This window comes from Vigna unguiculata, chromosome 11, assembly GCF_037176805.1.
Source record: "Vigna unguiculata cultivar grain cowpea cultivar isolate G323 ecotype 2 chromosome 11, ASM3717680v1, whole genome shotgun sequence".
Taxonomy (NCBI): domain Eukaryota; kingdom Viridiplantae; phylum Streptophyta; class Magnoliopsida; order Fabales; family Fabaceae; genus Vigna; species Vigna unguiculata.
Window position 1 is genome coordinate 27,499,206 of NC_140802.1, and position 13,990 is coordinate 27,513,195.

The 13,990-nt window shown below is 31.0% G+C and overlaps 1 pseudogene across 1 annotated transcript; it reads right to left on the reverse strand.

Annotated features, from left to right (window-relative positions):
- Positions 1 to 2,321: 2,321 nt before the first annotated feature.
- Positions 2,322 to 6,770, reverse strand: LOC146881682 (uncharacterized; annotated as a pseudogene). Its single transcript, XR_014986394.1, has 4 exons — positions 3,845 to 6,770; positions 3,673 to 3,772; positions 2,887 to 2,988; positions 2,322 to 2,812 (listed from the first exon to the last, which is right to left on the reverse strand). The product of XR_014986394.1 is annotated as an uncharacterized LOC146881682 (transcript).
- Positions 6,771 to 13,990: the final 7,220 nt, after the last annotated feature.

The following is a 13,990-nucleotide window of genomic DNA, read 5'->3' on the forward strand; positions in this document are numbered from 1 at the left end:
CTAATTCAATAATTGAATCCTTAGTATCATGCTTGAAAATAGGTGAAGAAGTAAATTTGTATTGTTTTCATCTTCACGGTATCTCTCCTCTTATCATTCAAAAAAATGAATCTATTATTTTATTCTTCATCAATATACCTCTTTTAAAAAGAATTAAGACTAAAAATTAATTTATTAAAATCTAATAAAAAATTGAGAGACTTAATTACTGAAAACAAATCTAGGATAATCAAGTCACATTTAAAAAAATGGTTATGAAAAAGCATATAGTACATAACTTTTCTTTCTATATTCATAAATAAATAAATATACAAAAAACTCATCAGATGAAAAAAAAAAACTAAATATGAAACTAATATTTTTTTATGAATAGACAAAGAGAGTTATTTTTTTTATCTTAGAAGAGAATGAATGAAAAATGAGAGCGATGAGCATAAATTTGTGTTTAACTTTCTATTCCTTTCTTAAAACAAAAAGTAAAAGAAGATATACAAAAGTAGTAAATGAATATAATAAGTGAAAATCTTAAAATGAGAGAGGACAAGAAAAATATCTCACGAATTTTATTATTCTTTATTATATTAATTTTTATTTTTTTCTTTATTAACATTAAATATTATTTGATAAAAGAAATACAAATCAATCTAAAAAATTATTTTAAAAATATTTATTCCGTGTGTCTTTGTTCAGCACCTTGGGGCATTCATTTCGGTGTACAGTCACAAATAACAACGTGGCTCTTAATTTTGTCTATTTCTATTTTAGTTTTATAAAGTGGTTCAAATTCCTTTTCTAATATCTCAATTATCCAAGGATGGAATGAAAGAAATATCAACCGGACAAAAAAAAACTAGAGATCAAAATAAAATATCTATATTTTAGGAATGAAAGGGTTATTTAAGCCAAATAAAAATATGTAAGTACCTCTGCATGTTTTTTTGTCGTGATGAATGAAGTTTTTATTCGAGATGGATGACATGTTTGAAGAAGAAAACAAAGGTAAAAGCTTTTTCTCTTCTCTCAAATATTTTCTCCTTCTATCATTTTTATGTATTTTTTATCTAATGAATGAATGTTTTCTTCTTCTGTAGATTTTTTTTTTCGTCTAGAAGATGATAATAATGAAAGTTTTTTTTTTTCAGATAAATGAATTACTCAAAGAAGACAACAAATGTACAAGTTTTTCGTATTCCATATAAAGTAGAATCTTTTTAGATGAATGAAGGTTTGAAGAACACCAGAAAGGTACAAACTTTTTATCTTCCACTACAAAAATTTTATATATTAGCTACGGAAAATTTTGTAGCTGATCCGTAGCTAATCCGTATCTAAACCATTTTGCGACAGATTAACTATCAAATTGTTACGGAATTTTCTATAGCTAAATACAGGTAGCTAATTAGAGAGGGATAAAATCCATAGCTAATCTATAGCTAATTCATAGCTAATCCCTCTCTATTTCCTCTCTAATTGAAGTAAAAAAGTTTTACAATTTCTAGCTAATTCGTAGCTAATTCATAGCTAATCCCTATCTATTCCATCTTTAATTGAAGTGAAAAAATTTTAAAATTTCTAGCTAATTCATAGTTAATCCTTCTCTATTCCATCTTTAATTGAAGTGAAAAAGTTTTAAAATTTCTAGCTAATCCGTAGCGAATCTGTCGCAATTTTGTTGTCGCTAATCTGTCGCAATTCTATTGTCGCTAATCCGTAGCTAATCTGTCGCAATTTTGTTGTCGCTAATCCGTAGCTAATCTGTCACAATTCTGTTGTCACTAATTTGTAGTTAATCTGTCGCAATTTTGTTCTCGCTAATTCGTAGCTAATTTGTGGCAATTCTGTTGTCGCTAATCTGTAGCTAATCTGTCACAATTTTGTTCTCGCTAATCTGTAGCTAATCTGTCGCGATTTTTTCCCCGCTAATTCGTTGCTAATATGTAACTAATTTGTTGCAATTTGTTTCTCGCTAATCCATAGCTAATTTGTCGCAATTCTTTTATCACTAATTTGTATCACAATTGATTTGTTAATTTATTGCAATTCTATTAATCTCCTACAAATATTATTTTGTTAATTGCAATTACTTAATTATTATTCACTCTCTATTATGAGTCAGCTCCATAAACCTATGCCCATAATAAAAAAAAAAGACAAAGAAAATAAATTATTCACAAAAAGTGTCTAAATACCTCCAATATTTGCAATACCTATTTAAAAAGGATAGATAATCAATCCTACAATGATCAAAGTATATCCATCTAGCACTACAAAACAACATAAAAGTTTCCACCAATGTATAATATTTTTAGGACACAAAAGCATTGGAGAGTATCAACAAAAAGTAATGCATCAACACAATTAAAACACAAAGTTTTGGATTCTTTAAGGCATGTCTTCATTCTTGTTTCTTCAAAGCAGACAATAATTCTCTCTTAAAAGATTGCATTTGCTCTTGCATCTGTTGTTGCATAGTTGCTTGCATTTCTGCTTGTGCTTTCATTTGTGCTTGCATTAATGCTTGCATATCAGTCTGTGCTTGCAACTGTGTTTTCATTTGCTCTTGCAAATTAGATATTTGTGTAGTCAGTGTAGTGATTTCTTCAGTTGTTGGATTTAGATTTTGGGAAGAGGGACCTTCAACTGTTGAGGATGAAACATGTGGGCCAATGCCAAGATCCAAACTCTGACCAATTCAATAGATTCTACCTTTCCTATTTTCACCACATGTTTTTATCCAAACACCAGAGTCAACTATAGGATGCTTTGACGTGTCTTCCTCATATTTTTCAGTCATAGCATTTTCATATGATTCCTACATCAAATCAATATGTTAGCAATATTATATAAATAAGTAGTTTAACATTTATAAAATAAACACATTCTTACAATGAAGCTTTTTGCTTTGTTGGACACATATTGACCATCTTTTCGTTTGTGAACTTTGTTGTATAATTCACCATAAGAAATTGGGCGTTTGTATTCTTTTTCCTGTAAAAAAAATGCAATTTATGTATAAAACTGATTACTTTCATTAATGACAGTAAAAGGACATATTCATCTTACTTTCTGCCATGTTAGTGTGGAAGTTGGTTTATATCAAACATGTACAATATAACTCCATCTCTCTGTATCATATCTCCTTTTAGTAAGTTATCAGCTAACCAAGTCCAAAATATTTGTTTCTTTCTATCAAGTGACCAACTCATTTCTATCTGACAAACAATTGCTATCTGATATTGCATTTTGAATGTGACTAATTACAATGCATTATATTTGACTTATAAATTCAAATGTGAAAAGTAAGAGTACCATTTTTTTCAAGTGTTGTCCAAAGCTTCGTGATCCTGCTGTGTGAATCATGGCATCAGGCTTGGTAGCCCTATTGCTCTTACCTGCAGTAGACTTTTTTTTCCATTCTTCTGTTGCCCATATGTCTACTAATCCATCCCACATCTCAGTCCTAATACCTCTTGGTCTAAAACCTTTTAAGTCTTGAATATTGTCTGAATTTGTCCTTTCTTTTGCCTTTTTCCTTGCCTTAGATAAAGAGTCAGAATATCGATCCATGCATGTTAAATTCCAAACCTTTCTTGCCACACAACGATCATAATTATATCACTTAATAAAACAAATATCAAATTAACATTTAAACTGTAATGAGAAACAACTCACTTGGTGCTTCAACCACCTATTGAAATCTTTATCTCGAGACATCAATATTTCATCGTCAGAGATATTAGGATTTGCTTCCTTTAATGAATCCTCAAATTTCCTAATACAGACAACAATTAATATCATAACTAAATTAATTATGAATAGATAAATTACAAAAAGAAAAACTTACTGTAGATATGGTCCTACTGCTTTGCAATTTACAATGACATATGTCTCAACAATATAGAGTTCCTCCTCTGTTAATAACCTATTATGGCCTTAACCAATAGGACGACATGGGTGTCTAAAAATAGATAACTTCTCTGTATTTTTATCTTCACCACCATCATCGTTACGAGAAACTTGAGTACGCCTTGTTTGAATGGATGGATTAAAATACATAGAAGCAAAATTAGAAATTTCTTCTAAAACATATGCTTCACAAATGGACCCTTCAACCTTTGCTTTATTTCGAACCTTTCTTTTCAAATATAACATGCATCTCTCAAATGGATACATCTATCTATATTGCACAGGTCCTCCGACCTTAACTTCATGTGGGAGATGTATAACCAAATGTTCCATTGAATCAAAGAATGCTGGTGGGAAAATCTTTTCAAACTTACAAATTGTTTCGATGATAGAAATCTTAGCGTGCTCCATGACAGAAGCATGCACTGCATTTGCACAAATCTCTTTAAAAAACAAGCTGACCTCTGTTAAAACACCCCATATAGGCTTTGGCAACATATCACGAAATGCTAAAGGAATAAGTCTTTGCATAAAAACATGACAATCATGACTTTTCATCCCATATATTTTCCCCTCATCTACATTAATGCATCGTGAAATGTTAGACGCATAGCCATCTGGAAACTTTAGTTGTTGTATCCATTCACACATCATTTTTCTCTGGTCAGAATTCAAGACATATGTTGCCTTTGGTTTTTTATACTTCTCATTCTCTAACACCAACTCTAACTTGGGACGTTTACATATCAACCTCAAATCTTGTCTTGCATTTGCAGTATCTTTTGTCTTGGCCTTTATGTCCATCACAATGTTGAAGATGTTGTCAAAAACATTTTTTTCAACATGCATGACATCTAAATTGTGACGAACCATATTAGTAGACCAATAAGGCAATTCCCAAAATATGCTCTTCTTAACCCAATTATGGGTTTTACCAAAGCCAGGTTGCTTTTGCTTGCTTGATTTCAAGCCAAACGTAACTTTTTGAAGTTGATTTACTTGATTTATTACATCTATGCCACTATATTCTTGTGGTGGTAAAGAGTTCTCAACTACTGACTTCTTGAAAGAGCATTGATCACGACGAAATGAATGATTGATAGGTAAAAATCGACGATGACAATCAAACCAACAAGGTTTAACACCACTCTTCAAAGTAAATGAATTAATATCCCCCATACAATAGGGACAAGCAAATTTTCCATGAGTACTCCATCCAGACAACATTCCATAATGAAATTCTGTTTTTTCCATGCATCAAAAGTATTAATCCTAATATCCCATAAGATCTTTAACTCATCGATTAGAGGTTGGAGATAAACATCTAAACTTTTACCAGGTGATCTAGGTCCAGGAATCATAAGAGTAAGAAATATGTATTCCCTTTTCATACACATGCTTGGAGGAAGATTGTAAGGTGTTAAAAAAACCGGCCAACATGAGTATGGGCTACTTGAATTACTAAATGGATTAAAACCATCCATGCAAAGTCCAAGCCTGACATTTCGTGGATCTAAAGCAAACTTAGGATGAGTTGCATTAATTTTTTTCCAAGCCTCTGCATTAGCTGGATGTGTCATCATTAATTCATGTTGGCGTACTCCATCTGCATGTCATCGCATATATTTTGAAGTATTAACAGACATAAAGAGGCGTTGAAGTCTTGGAATAATGGGGAAATATCTTAACATTGAGTAAGGCACATCCTTGTTTTTTGTTGTTGTCTTGGGTTTAAATCGTGGTTCTTTACACACCAAACAAACATTCTTGTCACTGTTTTCTTTTTAATATAACATACAATGATTAGGACATGCATCTATCTTCTCATATCCTAATCCCAATTCACTCACCATTCTCTTTGATCTGTACAAATTTTCAGGCAACCTTTCTGACTCTGGAAGCATGCTTTTGATTATAGCAATCATTCGATCATAACAACTAACACTCATGTTAAACTCTGACTTCAAGTTTAGGAGTTGTGTTACTGCTGACAATCTTGTATGTTTCTTACAACCATCCCATAAAGGTTCATTAGCACTCTTTAATAGGTTAAAAAACTTCTTAGCTAATGGATTTGGATCCTCTTCCACCCCTTATACTTCTGGATTTGATCTAGCATGAAAAGAATTCATAACCATATCATGATATGGATTTGTAGTTCCTTCAACACGGTCTTGGACAACAGACGCACCATTTGTCCACCTTTCTTCACCATGAAGGGTCCAATTTGTGTACCCATCCATAAATCCATGGTGATACAAGTGCTTTTCCACATTAAATGATATATCCTAATAACGATTCCTACACTTTCCACATAGACAAGGAATGCACCCTGTTACATCAGCAAACTTCGGATCTCTTTTAGCTACTTGAATGAAGCCATCAACGCCATTTCTAAATTCCTCAGTTATATTACCAAATTGATCTTTTCTTCGCAACATCCATCCTTTATCAGGTCTCATTATCCTTATAGATAGTTTAAATATTGGTCAACATTTTGAAAAGAATGGATTGACACTAATTGAAGACATAATTAAAATTAAGAACACAAATTAGTTAAAATAAAGTAAATACAAGTAAACACTCATTGAGTTTATTATTTACATGCAAATAACTATCACATCACCCTATTAATTTAATGAAAACAGATTTTTCTTTCCACAGGCATGTGGTGACATGTTTTCAATCATTTGAAAAACTAAATCCAAAACAAAAAGACTTAGATTTTTTCTAAATTTAACTCTTATAGTTTTTACTTGCAATTTTTCTACGTAGAAATGAGACTAATATTTCTGTTATAATTTTTTGACTAACGAAATATATAAAAAAATAATATTAATTATTATGTAGTTGGAGTCGTATTATTATTATATTAGTAGAAAACAAGACATGGCCAAGTAAGCACACCAAGTGAACTCAAAAGATGCAAATTCTATGGTTAATAATAATATGTTTTAATATATTATTAAATCTCTCAAATTTCCAGAACTTCTTAATAAGCTTTTTGAATCAAAAAACTAAAATTCAGTAATTAAATTTTGAAACTAAAAATATACTCCATCTAAAAGTTTGAATGAAGTACTCTTTTCCCCTAACAATTAGGTTATAGTCACACCAGCGTATAATCATTTCAATGTTAGTTCAAGTATTTTGGGTGAGAAAAAAAAATTGAACAATACAATCCCTAAGCCAATACATTTAAAGACAAGAATCAATCTAGACGAAAGTCATCCGCATGAAATGGAGAAGAAAGCTAACCTTTTTATTGAAACAAACCTTCGTAAAGATCAAATTTAACAATAAAGTTCCAAGCGCCACGATGTAGTACAGTTGCGGCGGAGCGGAGCAGTGCAATTCCATGATGCAATGCAATTCCAACGATGCGATGCAGATCCAGTGCGATGCAATGAATGGAAATGGAGTTGAGGTGCAATGGTTGTTTATGTACTAGGAAGCTCCGACACGGCTCCGAGACGGCGCTTCCCTACTTCTGATGCGTTGCGGGCGCAAACACTCGTCAAACACGGCGCCCAGCTATTGGACGCGGTAACAAGACTTTGCGGTAACAAGACAGGTCCAGTGCGATGCCATTTCTCTAAACCCATTTTTCGAGAGTGACGCTTGAAGCTTTGCGAAGAGAAAAAGGGTTGCAGAAGGAAAGTACTGAAAGCTTTTATGAAAGAGAAAGAGTTTTTATGAAAATACTTTCAAAATCATATTGGATACGAAGGTACTGAAAAATAAATTTAGCATTTACTTAAGAAACACAAATAAATTTTAAATTATGTTTTACAATAACGATATTAAAATTAAAAATAGAACATAACACTAAATAATCAATAATTTAATATTTTTTAAAAGTATATAATATATTATATTATAATTAAATTATTAATATTTATATTTATCATTTATATTTCAATATATATAATTATATTTAAAAAGTGGTAAAAAATACTTTTTTCATGAAAAATAACAAATGATATAGTAAATAACTAATTATAATTAGTTTCTAGATAAGTTTATATTTAATTAATTTCTTATAATGTTAATAATATTTTATTAAAGTAATATAATAAATATAAAGTAATTTATATTTATTTTAAACTTTTAATTCTTTTAGTAAAATTGAAATTTGTATATTTAATTTCCTATCTTATTTTATTATATATTTTAATTAATTTATTAATATTTATATTTATAGTTTATATTTCAATATATACCATTATATTTAAAAAAATAATTTTAAAATATTTAAATTAAAAATAATTTTAAAATATCTAAACTAAAAATAATTTCAAAAAATTTAAATTAAAAAATATATATTTATATTAAAATTAAAAATAATCATAGTATATTTTAATTGAGAAGGATTAACTATAAATATATTTTTTTAGTAAATTTGTAACAATTTTTCTACAAACCAACTACAATTTAATTCATTCGCTATTTCGTCGCAAATTAGCTACATATTAGCTACAAATATATGTTCTAGTAAATTTGTAGTTATTTTGTTACGAAAAAGCTAAAAATTATTTCCTTCGCCATTTTCTCACAAATTAGTGAGAGATTAGTTACAAATATATATTCAGGCTAATCTGTAGCTATTTTGCTACAAACTTACTACAATTTTATTCTTTCACTTTTTCCTCGCAAATTAGCGAGGGATTAGCTACAAATATTTTCCCTCACTAATTTCTCTAGCAAAATAGAAATTTTCTTGTAGTGTTCCAACTTTTGTCGAATCTTTTCTTCTTCTACTAAATATAATTTATTTCTTTTAGATGAATGATTTGATTGAAGAATACACATTGGTTTTTTCGCAATAAAAAAGACTTAGTGATGTATTTTTGCAACAGTGGATTTCAACTATTGTGTGCCATGGACCACTAGGTGAAGTCCAATGCAATTTGGTGATAACAACAACGTCTATGAAGATAGGTCATGGCTAGAAAAAGTTTTGTGCCTTTCACTCACTAAATGATAAGGGTTCTTTTATTTTCGAAGTTGGGAGTGAAAAAACAAGCATGCATGTAAAAGTTCTTTATAGTGTACCATTGTTTTAATATATGTAGTTTATTATCTTCTCAAAAATATTTAAAATTTGAAAAGTAATTACTTTTGAAATAGCACTTAATAATATTTGTAATTTAACTTATGCAATTAATGCCACACAAAACTCTCATATCATTGACATTAGGCTTTTTTATATTTCAAAATTTTTTAAATATAATTTGAAAAAATGATGAAGAAATTTAAATTGTAGCAATGATATACCTTTTTGTATTCCAACGTATATGATAATTTACATTGCTCAATAACTTTTTTTTTTTTCATTTTCCAACATGTTTTGTAGGTAATTAATGTCACACCCAAGCGAGAAATGATTAACATTTCATATCGAATAAATTTAAATATTTAAAAAATTATTTTTATAAGATATTTTCGTTTGACCTTTGCAGTTTTCACAAAAATATGTTACTATGAATTATTCAGGTTTAGATCTAAACTAAAAAAAAATGTATTTGAGAGTGTATGCTGGTGACTTCTCCAATAGGTTAAAATGTTTCATTTGTTTGAACTTTGTCTATCTTTTCTGTAAAATAGGAAGTCGGTGAAAGAAGATTTATACTTCTAATGGCTTAGAAGAAGATTGTCATATTGTATTTGAGTGTGATGATGTTAGATATAATGAAAATATTAAAGTTCAATGTGTTAGTACTATGTCACTTTTAAGTGTTATTTTTACTTTAGTAATGCCAATATTAATATATTAATTCCATTTTCTACACATTATTTCACTTTCTTCACATTATCTAAAGTTATTCACATTATCTATCAAATTTTTTATAATTATTAATTTGGATAATAAATAATGAACTTTAAAATTTAAGTTTAGTTATCTTTATTATATAGAGTATTTATCACACACACACAAAAATGTATTACATGAAATATCAACCTAACATAAGATATATTTTTCTAAGTTTACCTAGCTTTCTTCATTTTCCAAGAAAAAGTAATTAATATTAAAAAGAGTCAAAATTAACTTTTCATTTTCCCAACGTTACTTCAGGTATCCATCATTACGTATTAAAGAAATAATGTTTAGGAGAATGCTAACCAGTGCCCTATGGACACTGGTTAAGGAATAATAAATGTGCTTTGGTATTATCATTTTTACATTGAAATATGAAATAATTAAATACAGTAATTAAAATAGTATAAATGCACATAATAAATTTTATAAATATAAAAATACCCTTTTAATTTTTAGACAATAACTTACTTTACAAAACAACGACTTTGAAATTTTTAAGGTCTCTAGTAAAAAGAAAAAAAATCAATTAAGTCTTAAATTGACACTTTAATTGTTCTTTTTTGTTGTAACATTTTTAGATGTTTAACACTATTTTTTCTGTTAATTTAAACTTTCTTATATTTTATTTTTAGCAACATTAGAATATAGTTATTTTATTATTTAATTAGTTTTTAACTTTTATTTATGAATATTAGATAAAATATAAAATACACATGTACAAGATTTATGGGTATTTTTGTCTTTTAAAGAAAATAAAGTTGCATTAATGGTTATTAGGTCAGATTTTATTTAATCTTACACTTATCTATGTAGTTTTGTAGGATCCAATGTATATAAATTATCCTTAACCAGTGTCGGGCACTGGTTAGCAAGACCCTAATGTTTATTAGGCTCCATGTATTGCCAACTCGTGGTTCTCAAAATTTAAGAAAGTTCTCTTTTTCAAGACGTCTTTCTCATTAATTATGGCATATTAAGAAAGTAATTTTTTTTTCTCAATGCAATGCCATATATTTATGTGCATTTCAACCTAAAGTTTGTTACATCTACATAATTAAATCCTTCTAACAGTAACCAAATGTTTCAAATTCCATTACCATTCCAAAAATACCATTATCAAAAATACAAAACACTTCCCATTAAAGTAATCTCAAACATTACAATTAACTTTGAACAACAACATGAACACCACTACAATTGTTTGAGGCCCACGATATCACAAATAAAAAAACAGGAATGTCCCAATTTTTTTCTCTTGTTGCAATTTCATCTTCAACTTCTCATTTTTCTTCATCAAATCCAGTATAATTTTCTCCCTTTTCAAAGAAACTTCATTTTCTTCACCTTTTTTCCCACCATCAACTCTTTTTCCACCATTGACTTCACTTTCATATTCTTTCCCTTGAAAATCGTATTCCTCGTCATCAACCCATTCAAAGTAATTACAATGTGAATTGTAAGACCCGTGAAAATTAAATAATTAAATAATTAATTAATTAATAAATGCGGGTAGTGGGAGCCTTTAAGGCATTAATTATTGATTTATATAACGTGGAAAAATACTAGCTCAATTGGTTGAGAGTACTTTAATTGTGTGAGAGGACTTGGGTTCAAGTCCTATGTATGCTTGATCATGTTGAGTGATAATATAATTATAGAATTATATTAAATATCACGAATTGGTTGAATGGTTGTGCATTGAATTGGCATTGGCATGGTTACGGGTTCGAACCTTGGTAATTCTAAATGAAACTTCCTTTTGCTAAAATTAGTTTTGGCATGAAGGTGAAAGGGTGGAGAAAAACCCTAGATGAATGAGCAGCCAAGGGAGGCTGGAAAATAGTCAATTAGTGACTTTGAAAGAGGGGTTTGGAATTTTAAGTTTGATTGGCATGCTAAGTATGGTATGATTAGGTATGAATTGTAAATTCCATTTTTAAGTTTGTGGTTCTAGGAAATTTCCAGAATTAGTCTGGTTGGTGGTGAACTGCCACCAGACGGTCTTTTCCTTGCTAGGCCATTTAGGGTTCCTGCAAAGGAACCACTTACTAAAGATAGTGTAAAAATGACCTGTTTGACCAACGTTGACCGCCCTTGCCCAGAGTTGACTGGTTGACCTGTGTTGACTCTTTGACTGTCCAGTGAGAGATTACCACGTGTCAAAGCAGTCTCTCTCTCAAGTTAGAATTTCTCCTTCTGCAATTAGGGTTTGTGTGCTGCAAGGTGCGTTTTGTAGATTCTGATTGTGGCCGTTGGTTCTCCGATGGAGGACATGTTTGGTGGCGCAATTGTTGCTGTTAAGGTGCGAACGACACAAGCTCATGGGGACTTCGTGATAGTTGCTACCAGGAGAGCCGCCACGATGGAGAAGATGCAGCTATAGGTTCACGGTGGCGCGATAGTGTAGTTTCAAACTGCTGGCAGAGGGAAGAAGTGTAGAGGTTAGAGTGTTAGAAGCACTGCAATGGCAGATTTCCATGGCTGACGTCGCGAGGAAGAAGACGAGTCGTGCGCTGATGCAGGTATGTAGGCGCTGCAATGACCACAATTTCTCTCACGGTGAAGGAGAAAGATGGAGGATTTACGGTGGCTGCCAAGCTCACAGTGCCCGGACGTGGTCGTAGAGGCTGCGGAGTGTGGCGGTTGCGGAGTGGGTTGGTGCGAAAGAGAGAGAAGAAGGAGATTAGGGTTAGGGTTTTGGTTGTGTGAAGGAGAGAGAGAGAGAGAGTGATGAGGTGACATGTGTTGATTGGTGATTTGAGTTAGTGGAGGATTGATGATGTGGCAAACTATGAGTGGTTATTTTATTAAGTGAAGGATTGCCACGTGGCGAAATCTGGTGGACTAGATCTTAAGTGACAATAGGGGTGCAGCTTAGTAAAAAGGAGGGTTGCAGAGCAGAAATTGAAAGTTAAATTACAAAAGGGGGTGCAAACCTGAAAACAAGGGGTGTAGTTAGCTCCAAAAATGTTTTTTTTAGAAATAGATATTCTAATTGGAAAAAGGGGGTGTAAACATGAGAATTTGGGGTGCATTTAGTATCTGAGCTATTTCTCTCCAAAATTCCTATTTTGGGACTTAATTTATGAATTAAAATATTCATTATTTACACCCTTAAGGACTTAAATTAAATTACAGTGCATTATTAAACACAAGAATACCAAATAATGTAGTATGCAACTATATACAATTTTTAAGCGCAAAAATAATATTAAATTCCCAAAATTTAAGTATTGAATGTGAGCCAAGGTTCGACTCATCATACCTTCCAAGCAGTTTGGAATCCGGCAGCGCTTGGCGGTACGTGTCCCCCGCTAAGCGATTTTACTACAGCTATTTTGGTGTGATTGTGTGATATATATATAATTGTGTAATATTTATATATGTGTGTAATTTGTTAGCTCACCCTATCTGCTTGTGTTTGACGATGATCATGTACATGGTATAAGGGAGAAGATGTTATTACAGGTAGATCTGGTGAGGCCTAGAGACAGAGCGGGGCTAGTTTTGGGAGAAGATTTTATCAAAACTTTTATGAAGTTTTTTTATGTTTTCAAATAAATTGTAATTATGAATATTCTGGACTTTTGGATAATTACAATTGTATTTATACTTATGAATTTTGGTTTATTGTGAAAGTAATAAAAGTTTTTAATTTTTCCTATGTTTTGGGATTATTAGTTATAATAAATGAAGTTTCATTATTTACTTCGTTATTTTATTATTTAAATCCGTAATATCCAGTCGGGATGTTACATGAATTGGTCTGTGAAAGAAAAAGATGAAACCATTACCACACATACAAAAGCAACATCTAGTAAAAGTCACGAAATTTTCAACTCCCAGCCCAATTTCGACATATCCAAAATAATTTGCCTTTGTTTTTCACAGTAGATGCCCTTAGGAGAAACAATCTTTCCCCACACCCACAGACTTTGACATTTGATGGACGTCCTTGGTGTAGGAGAGGAAGGAGATCCATGGAAGACACCAAAAAGAAGATGAAATGCAGCGGAAATGAAGATAAGAGCAAGAAGAGCTCTAAGCAATGGAGGTTTTTAGTGAAGATGAAGAGTAGAAGTGGAGCTATGGTATGGAAGGTGGCTAGAGGAGATGAAGGAGAAGGTTAGCCATGTGTGCTCTCAAAATAATAGAAGAGTGGAGTGATTTCAACACAAACATTCTATTAGAAATTTCAAGAGTTAAAATGTACAAATGATCTACTTTTGGCTTTTATATGTGAGCCTAAAAGCTAGACTAATT